This window comes from Haliotis rubra, unplaced genomic scaffold, assembly GCF_003918875.1.
Source record: "Haliotis rubra isolate DU_JTF1 unplaced genomic scaffold, ASM391887v1 Scf339, whole genome shotgun sequence".
Lineage (NCBI taxonomy): Eukaryota > Metazoa > Mollusca > Gastropoda > Lepetellida > Haliotidae > Haliotis > Haliotis rubra.
The window spans coordinates 733346-743429 of record NW_025767012.1 but is presented as its reverse complement, the minus strand read 5'-3'; positions in this window follow the sequence as shown (position 1 = coordinate 743429).

The window sequence follows — 10084 nt, the reverse complement described above, 5'->3', positions numbered from 1 at the left end:
ACTTCCTGTAATCGTAATAGTGATAAATGTATGGGGTGATATCAACATTAATATATTATCAGTGGAAACACAGACGAAGCCAACAATGACCTTTATGTGATTTCAAAGTGGCGCTACTTTGTCTAAGCTGACCAGGCAGGCTGTGTAATTACTCTGTCTAATGACTTTGATAAATCCGAGAGGCGCGAAGTCAGTTCCCGCAAAACCTCGCGGAGTCGGCCTCGAACACATTTCTTGATAAACCGAACAATTGAGCTCCACATACAGCCTTGTGTACCTTCAAATGCCCATTTACCTCCCACAGAGACGGATGGTGGTTTTTCTCAACATCCCTCCGTCTTTTCCCAGTCCCCCCTTCCGACGCCCAGTGTATCGTCTGCTCCGGGAACGTTTACCCATTTCATCTCCCCCTGGCCTCCTCTCATTTTCTTTCCCCTATTCCTCTCATTTCAGGCTGATTTCTTCGCTCACTCCATACAATTGCCGTTTATCAATTGCTTCAGCATAAATCAGGCAGGTCGTCTGTTTTTCTTTGACACATTTATCACCGCCAAAAGACTTTAAATTGGTTTCCGTTACGACTTCAGTGGTCGTGGGGAGTTTTCGCTGTAGTTGTTTGCGAGATGGCACTGTGAGGAATTCGCATCTGGGATTGAATACTTTCGATGTAAGATCTTCCAGCATTTTACCTTGTACGAACATTGTGTGCTTATAACATTTTGAACACCAAAAAACACACGTTACTTAGAAATCTATATTTGGTAACCTATTCAAATTATCTTCACATAACTGTAACTGCACAACAGTAGTGGTTTATGGAGTTCATACTGTTTTCAGTTTCGTTTAAATATATTATTGCCCTTCATGTGCATCAGAATATATCACAGCCGTTTGGGGGCAGATGGGGGCAAAATGGTTCATTATACAACCTAAACATATGTATAGTGGAACATGACTCAATACCTTCTGGATGTAGAGACAATATCCCGTTGGACCACCTCACCATGACGTCAATACGTTCTGGATGTAGAGACAATATCCCGTTGGACCACCTCACCATGACGTCAATACGTTCTGGATGTAGAGACAATATCCTGTTGGACCACCTCACCATGGCGTCAATTCGTTCTGGATGTAGAGACAATATCCCGTTGGACCACCTCACCATGACGTCAATACGTTCTGGATGTAGAGACAATATCCCGTTGGGCCACCTCACCATGGCGTCAATTCGTTCTGGATGTAGAGACAATATCCCGTTGGACCACCTCACCATGGCGTCAATACGTTCTGGATGTAGAGACAATATCCCGTTGGACCACCTCACCATGGCGTCAATACGTTCTGGATGTAGAGACAATATCCCGTTGGACCACCTCACCATGGCGTCAATACCTTCTGGATGTAGAGACAATATCCCGTTGGACCACCTCACCATGGCGTCAATACCTTCTGGATGTAGAGACAATATCCCGTTGGACCACTTCACCATGGCGTCAATACCTTCTGGATGTAGAGACAATATCCCGTTGGACCACCTCACCATGACGTCAATACCTTCTGGATGTAGAGACAATATCCCGTTGGACCACCTCACCATGGCGTCAATACGTTCTGGATGTAGAGACAATATCCCGTTGGACCACCTCACCATGGCGTCAATACCTTCTGGATGTAGAGACAATATCCCGTTGGACCACCTCACCATGGCGTCAATACCTTCTGGATGTAGAGACAATATCCCGTTGGACCACTTCACCATGGCGTCAATACCTTCTGGATGTAGAGACAATATCCCGTTGGACCACTTCACCATGACGTTAATACCTTCTGGATGTAGAGACAATATCCCGTTGGACCACCTCACCATGACGTTAATACCTTCTGGATGTAGAGACAATATCCCGTTGGACCACCTCACCATGACGTCAATACCTTCTGGATGTAGAGACAATATCCCGTTGGACCACCTCACCATGACGTCAATACCTTCTGGATGTAGAGACAATATCCCGTTGGACCACCTCACCATTACGTCAATACCTTCTGGATGTAGTGACAATATCCTGTTGGACTACCTCACCATTACGTCAATACCTTCTGGGTGTGGAAACTTTATCCCGTTGGACCGTTGGACCACCTCACCATGGCATCAATACCTTCTGGATGTAGAAACCTTATCCCGTTGGACCATTGGATCACCTCACCATGGCGTCAATAGGTTCGGAATGTAGAGACAATATCCCGTTGGACCACCTGTCCATGGCGTCAATACTTTCTGGATGTAGAGACAATATCCCGTTGGACATTTGGACCACCTCACCATGACGTTAATACTTCTTGATTTAGAGACAATATCCCGTTGGACCGTTGGACCACCTCACCATGACGTCAATACCTTCTGGATGTAGTGACCATAGCCCGTTGGACCACCTCACCATGGCGTCAATACGTTCAGGGCCATCCTGGTTCAATATCGGCGAAGCTGCAATCGGTCAAATTACACAGAAGTCCGAAATTGTATAGAGGTGAATTTGCGGGAAAATCAACATTTTCAGTGAAAATTAACTCAGTTAAACACTCACACCCTCAAAACCGCTAACATACTAACCTTCCATGAGTGTTTTTTTACTTACCAGTACTAAGTGCGAAAAATGCAGGTGATGAGTTTATCAAAATCTAGTTTTAAAATTGAATAAGAAATCTGATAAATAATACAACAATATGCACGTTGTCCTGTTATCGGTAACTGTCACCGTTAATGCAAGTTTTGTTGGTAAGTTGGTAGTTGGTTCAAGAAGCGATACCCGTTATTTCCTCTGTATTACATAGAAACCATGTTACTCAGTATAAACAATGTAGGGCAAGTGGGGCATTACTAACAGAATAAATCCAGCTTTACTCTTTCTTCTTTTTAAGAGAAATCGATCTCCATGTGGTGTTAATCCTTAAACTAGATTATTCTGTGTCCTCCAGATAATTTTTTCTTGACAACTTCACAGATAAACACTCGTTGTACTAGTTCGAACAACAGGAGCAATGGCACCAATCAATGGGGTCCGCTCCTGGTATTACGTCATTTTCAGCAATATTCTATCTACACTTAAGTATATGGCAGTGAAACTAGCACTTTGTCTTCACAAGAAGAATTGACTGCAGGACGAGGAGATACCTCGGTGTCACGTTATGGGTTTGTCACGTTATGCATATTAATAAAGTCATCATGGAGAATAGAAGTAGTTTCGATAATAAACTTAATATTTTACAGTTTACATTTGAGACTATTTCAAACTTCCACGGGATAACAAACTGGTTAGGGCTAGCAGACATCCGGGACTTTGAAGAAAGATGTTTATCGTGTGTTGCTGGTGTTGACACCTACTTAACGTACTTGATCGTAATGATAATTGGACATGGACATGTAATCAATTTCAAAATGATTATTTACAAAGTATGTACAATTCCCTATTTTCAACTTTATTCATCAACTGACATAATGCATCTTTTTGAGGATCTGAAATGGCAGAACATTAAAGGCAGCAACTGAGTTCCAGTCACATTAACCTGAGTATCACACCCTTTAAAATATTCATTAAGAAACGCTTTCTTAAATCTACCGCACATTAAGCATTTTATCACTCAAAAGGAAATCTCTAAAGTCATAATGCCCCAAACAAACACATCTTACCATCTATCGTGTAGGTAGAACGAGAGTATCGAAGTGCCACCTCGCGGTGTCTCCTCAAACTATCTACTCTCGAAGCCATACAGCAAGACGTTTCAAGCAAGAGTCAAAAGCTCAACTTGACGTTTGGAGTGCTGACATAAGATGATGACATCAATTCAAGTAACTGCACTTTGCTTCGGCAGATCCACCAAGTGAGCCGCAGCCGTGGGAAGAGATTGATTAGGCGAAGTTTAAGAGAGCGGATTAAATGGAGCAAATAAACTCCTGTGACTCCCATTTTATACGACTGACAGTATCTACTTTGAAGTATACACATTCTTTGAAAAAGTATTGGATGCTTTTGTGTCTTGCTGTTCAGTGGTGTAAATGTTGAATCACATGCAATGGATTCTTGAGCACTACACTAATATCATGAGTAGATACTGTTGGCAAAAAGGCACTGAGATGTCTTACAGCCATGTTTGTGTGATACATGCCTTGTAGGCACACGGCGTATTCTTTCATCATCATACTTACACATGATGTGAGAGAAGTATTACGAATAAGACACATTACGCCATGATATAACGGGACTTCTATTTAATTTAAAGCGGCTTTCGACCCATTCATCACTTTCAACATCGCATTTCATAAGCTTGTCCTTATAACAAATTCTTTAAGAGTCATCATAAGCTGTACTTGAAGGCTCCTGAAATCTCAACACTACAAAAGCCATTGAATAGCGAAACACAGCAAGGAGCAGCAACACTACTCTTGCCTTGTCATCGGGACACTACGAATACCAGGTACTCATGACACAAGAAATACTGTGTAGTCGTGACACTACAAATACCTGGGAATCCGACACTACAAACACCTGGGAATCCAAAAACTGCAGATACCTGGGAATCACGACACTACAGATACCTGGGAATCCAGGCACTACAAATACCCGGGAATCACGACACTACAAACACCTGGGAATCCAGGCACTACAAACACCATGGAATCCAGGCACTACAAATACCTGGGAATCACGACACTACAAATACTTGGGAATCCCAGCACTACAGATACCTGGGAATCACGACACTACAAGCACCTGGGAATCCAGGCACTACAAACACCTGGGAATCCCAGCACTACAAATACCTGGGAATCACGACACTACAAATACCTGGGAATCCCAGCACTTCAGATACCTGGGCATCACGACACTACAAACACCTGGGAATCCAGGCACTACAAACACCTGGGAATCATGACACTACAAATACCTGGGAATCATGACACTACAAATACGCAGGAATCCAGGCACTACAAATACCTGGGAATCCCAACACTACAAATACCTGGGAATCTCACCACTACAAATACCTGGGAATCCCAACACTACAAATACCTGGGAATCATGACACTACAAATACCTGAGAATCTCACCACTACAAATACCTGAGAATCTCACCACAACAGATACCAGGGAATAATGACACTACAGATACCATGGAATTCCAACACTACAAATACCTGGGAATGACGACACTACAAATACCATGGAATCCCAGCACTACAAATACCAGGGCATACCACGTCCTGGAGAGTCCTGGGTAACATACTCCCCACACCCGTTTATTGACGATGTTTTACCAACGATGTCGCCATGTTACGTTGAGGCATCGGGTAGTTGAACGAACCTCGTATGCCATACCAAGACTCTGCGAACCATGCTGGATGACAAATCAACCACGCTGTTGTCACTGTGAAGGTATCTAAGTAGGTGATGTTATCGCCAAGGTAATACCTACTTCCAACTACATACATTGCACAACATCCAGCGTTCCGCCACTCATCCATGAGCTGATGGCCGTGGTGGCCGCCTCGCGGTAACCATGGGTTAGGTGTGACAAGGAATGGTATTAGGGTGTGTTGTGACTGTGCTGTCAGTTACCCTGTCAGAACGTCACACCTTGTATGTGCCTAAAAGCTGGGTGGCATCACTTGACCAGGTCAATATTGATTCTCCTTTGACTTGGGTAGCAATAGATGGTGTCTCTGTTTACCGATCGTTCATGTAGACGATATCCTTTCCGGTGAGGACCTTGTGTACATTCGCAGTGCAAATGCTGACATTCAAAACCAAATCATATTACTAAAGGAACAGATAATCATTTTGAAAAGAATCGTTTTGCAAATTACAGAGTTACAAAGTCATGTCAGTTTTAAAATATCGAACAAGATCCTAACATGGAACATTGGATGGTATCGGTCGGCTAGTATATTATACGGGTGAAAATTATTCCTTGTCCTTAATCCTTGTAGCAGAGTTTATTTTTAATCGACTCGTTTAATCGACACTTGAAGATTGAAAAATATATACAATTACCGAATCTAAATACGTCATAAAAGTATCATATATATATATTATATAACGTTTTTCCATTGATCGTTTATTTAAGTATGCAGCATTTTTATTAAGCATTTATGAAAAATGAAACCATATAAATGTATTTGTGCATGTGTGCATGCGTGTGTGTTTCAGCACCTAACCGAAAATAACGTTTCGCGTCTTTGGTCCGTCCGTTCAAAAAAACAATACCTCTTGAAGTACCTTTCTGTCCACGTTTCTATACGCAACAGGAACTTTCAAAGTCTGCCCTTTTTTTTGGCTAATCCCAAACTCGACAGAATGAAGTTGACCCACGACAAATGGAGGCTCCAATTACAGATCTATTTTGCCATCAGATTATACTGACAGACGGTACACACACTGGTCACTCTGTCCATACACTGGTCACCCTGTCCATTCCAACAACTCCTGCCAGATAGCCACACCACCAACCATATCTAAATTTACTTATGCCACATAAAATTGATGATCGCCTTTGAACCGACAAGTCTCGCCGCTAGGAGGCGCCACGGGAAGTCACGCGAACGGGAACGGAGCTTGTCCGCTGGTCAGTGAGACAATGCGTCCATTAGTGTAGTGGTCAAGCAACAGTTGACCGTTGTGATTAGCGTCTGTAAATGACTGCTGCTCGATGATAGGAGTGGTAATTAATTACTGGCACTTGCAGGCGAAACACTGGGCCAGTATACCCCTCCCAGTGTTTGAATATAAACGGTTGTGACAGCCAATGTAATCTTTATGTGGAATACAAGTTTGAAGTTGGTGTTAAATTAGTCATTATATGAAAAATATCGTTTTCTGTGATTGACCAGATACATAATGTTTGTGGTATCCGCGTCTACATACAACAAGTAGTATATGCTTCCCGATCATTATTTATTTGTAACTGAACTTTTCCTAAAATGTGATTCATTTAATTTCATTTAATTTTCACACAAACACGGAATCCGTCACGTACGTGTACTCAGTATGCCCGAGGCTTGTGCGACCAAGAGAAGAAAATAACGCCCAAACAGTTGTTGATTTCTTTATAAAAAAAGTGATAAAAACGCGCTAGAAATATGTGACCACACGCGACCGCTATACCCATTTCTAATCTACAAACTGACATGTCAGGAACTTATAGAGATATACAAACTCAAGTCAACACTTTTCTGATAGTCGGGGTGTTTTAAAGTATTTATATATTGACGGGAATGGGATAACCTATCAATGACAGAATAATGTACTTCAACGTAATGGCGACATCCAATAGATGGAAATCATTTTGGAGCAACGTTTATGGAGAACTTTAATATTCGTCACAAATATATTTCCAGGTGTTCTTATCTCAGCTGACAAGAAATATTACACAGACCCACTGATTGAATTGATTTCATAATGTCTATTTCACATACGCATTACAAAAAAACCCAAAACGGATGTGCGCGGATGGGTCTGTGTTGTGGGCCAATGGTTGCTCTCGTTCAGAGAAGACGAGGACTTGTTTCTGGGATATTGTAGTGGTAGGGTGGGGGTATTGGTGGGTGGAGGGGGGAAGGGGTCAGTCCCGCGGCTGGCACAACTCACCAGGAAGTACATATACATAGTCGCCCCTAGATAGCCACTCTCAAACCTCTTAAACAACGCGAAAAGTCCGGGTTTTACAACACAGAAACGACAATTGACTTCGCGTGCCTCTCAAGTGAGCGATGACACAGACACTATACTGGTGATGGCGAGCGATGCATCCAGCTGATGCAGGATGTGGTTAGCCGAGTGGGCTAAGTTCTTCCATCTAGCTGCAGCACCGTTTCCAGCATTGCACAATGTCCAAAAGTCAAGCTTGCGATCCGATGCCACAGTGTAGGTATTGATAATGCTGACGTTTCCGACAACCAGCCTCTTGTTGTATTTGCTTTACACTATCCGACTGTCCGATGTAAACAGACATAAAAGTAGGAAAACATAATGGAGATGTACTGAGTTCATTTTTACTTCAAAATAATGAACTAAGGAGCGTGGAGTGTTCTCAGACAGCATCGTGTTTCCGCTGTTCTATCATGCAATGGTTCACGGCAACATACACAGCGATGTTTAAATGGTCTATTTTATTAACCAGAAAACAAGAAAACAAATTCTTTAACTGATTTATCATTATGAGCTGCTTCCATACATGAATGCCCTTACCTTGCATCATAGTTACTTGTCCTTACCTGCGGTGTATCATTGTCTTACAACGCCACCTAGTGTACAGAATGACATTTGATAAGAAGGACAGATTAAAGGAATTATATAGAGATGTTCAAGACTTCCGCCAGGCTGGTTGTTGCCTACACAGTGTTGTGTACCAGGTAAAATTGGTTTAGCACATCCATTCCAGCGCTGTGCTTGTCACATTGCGACTCGTTATTTCGGGGTTGTCTAACAATATATACTGAGGGAAACAAATAAAGGAACACATAAAATTACACGAGGTGCTTAATTATTTTTTCATATTTTTCTTTGCAAGCTTTTTTATTTCACTGTGGGTGAAAATCTGAAAATAAATACAGGAACAATGTGATGAAATGGTGTTCCCTTATTTGTTTATCTCAGTATACAAATGCTACTGAAGCGACAGTATTTGGGTACTTTTTTTAACTTGCATGTTCTGACAATTGCGCTGTCCTGTGTTAATTCGTCGGTCGGGATACTACGTGCAAGCCAGTGTCTGTTCTCCATGTGGGTATGGCTTGTCCTTCTGTTTTGGTGAAGGGATTATTGTGGAGTTTTTTTACTTGAAATCCCGCTTTTCAGAAAAGGATTGCAATTTTTTGTGCACATGAATTAAAACCTGAAGACGCTTGGTGTTGATGTTATAATGAAGTAACGAGTGTCAATGTTTAGTAATAAAGACGAAGGTAAGTGTTGAAAATAACGAGAGTAGGTGTTATTATTATTGTAACGAGGGTATAAGTGTTATAGTGACGAGGGTAGGTGTCACATTGATGGGAGTCAGTTTTGATGACATAGTCATGCGACAAGGTCACCAATGTTGGAGTCACTGTTGTTTACTAAGTAAAAGCATCCTACTTTTACATTTTGTGGAGGCAGGTTTGAATGACAGCTACTTAAGTTGGTATTGCTATAAATACGAGCAGCATGCCATCGCCAGTGGAATGAAGGTATTGATAATTCACTTAAAGTGTGTGCCATTAAAACATTAAACCGCATTAACAACCTCTGAATTACTTTCTACGATATACAAAAATGACATGTACCGGGTTATCCTGCAATTATTTGCAAAGACATCCTACCATCACTATAGTGAAAAAAGTTGTTTAACAAACTATCATTAAAATATTGACACAGTTCACTATTTCTTACGAGGGAGGAGTGCAGAGAAAGGGACAGCCAGGTGTTCGAGAAGCACGTGCACAAGTGCCGACAAAGTTATTGATTCATTAACCAGTGCTGTGCCGTCTCCATCCTTTCTCGCACACCTGGCTGTCCCTTTCTCTGCACTCCTCCCTCGTAACAAATAGTGAACTGTGTCAATATTTTAATGATAGTTTGTTAAACAACTTTTTTATTTTTAGGACATAAATTCTGCAAAAAACTCACAGAGTTGGTCTGACGTTTTGATTATGATCAGTGCTTCATTGAGTATTATATGTTTATTAGTCTTCGAGTTAGATTGCAATTCATCGGTCCGCTTTTGAGCCAAACGGACTATAGTAGCTGACCATTTCTGGTGTCCCCCGCCGTGATGCTGCTGGAATATTGCTAAAAGCGGCGTAAAACGAAACTCACTCACTCACTAGTACTTAACGCCACCACCAAGAACCTGGCGTATATATAACCCGCGCCACGTCTACCTGGGTATACACGGCAAAGTGTGGAACTCGCTGTCTTGCTGCTCCTTCAAAACACAAAACTATCTTCCCCTTAAAATGATACAGACTTTCCACATATACATCCGTTCGGTTGTCACAAGCTACACAATGTTATTGTTTTAAGGAATACAATTTGTACACATTAATTGTTTC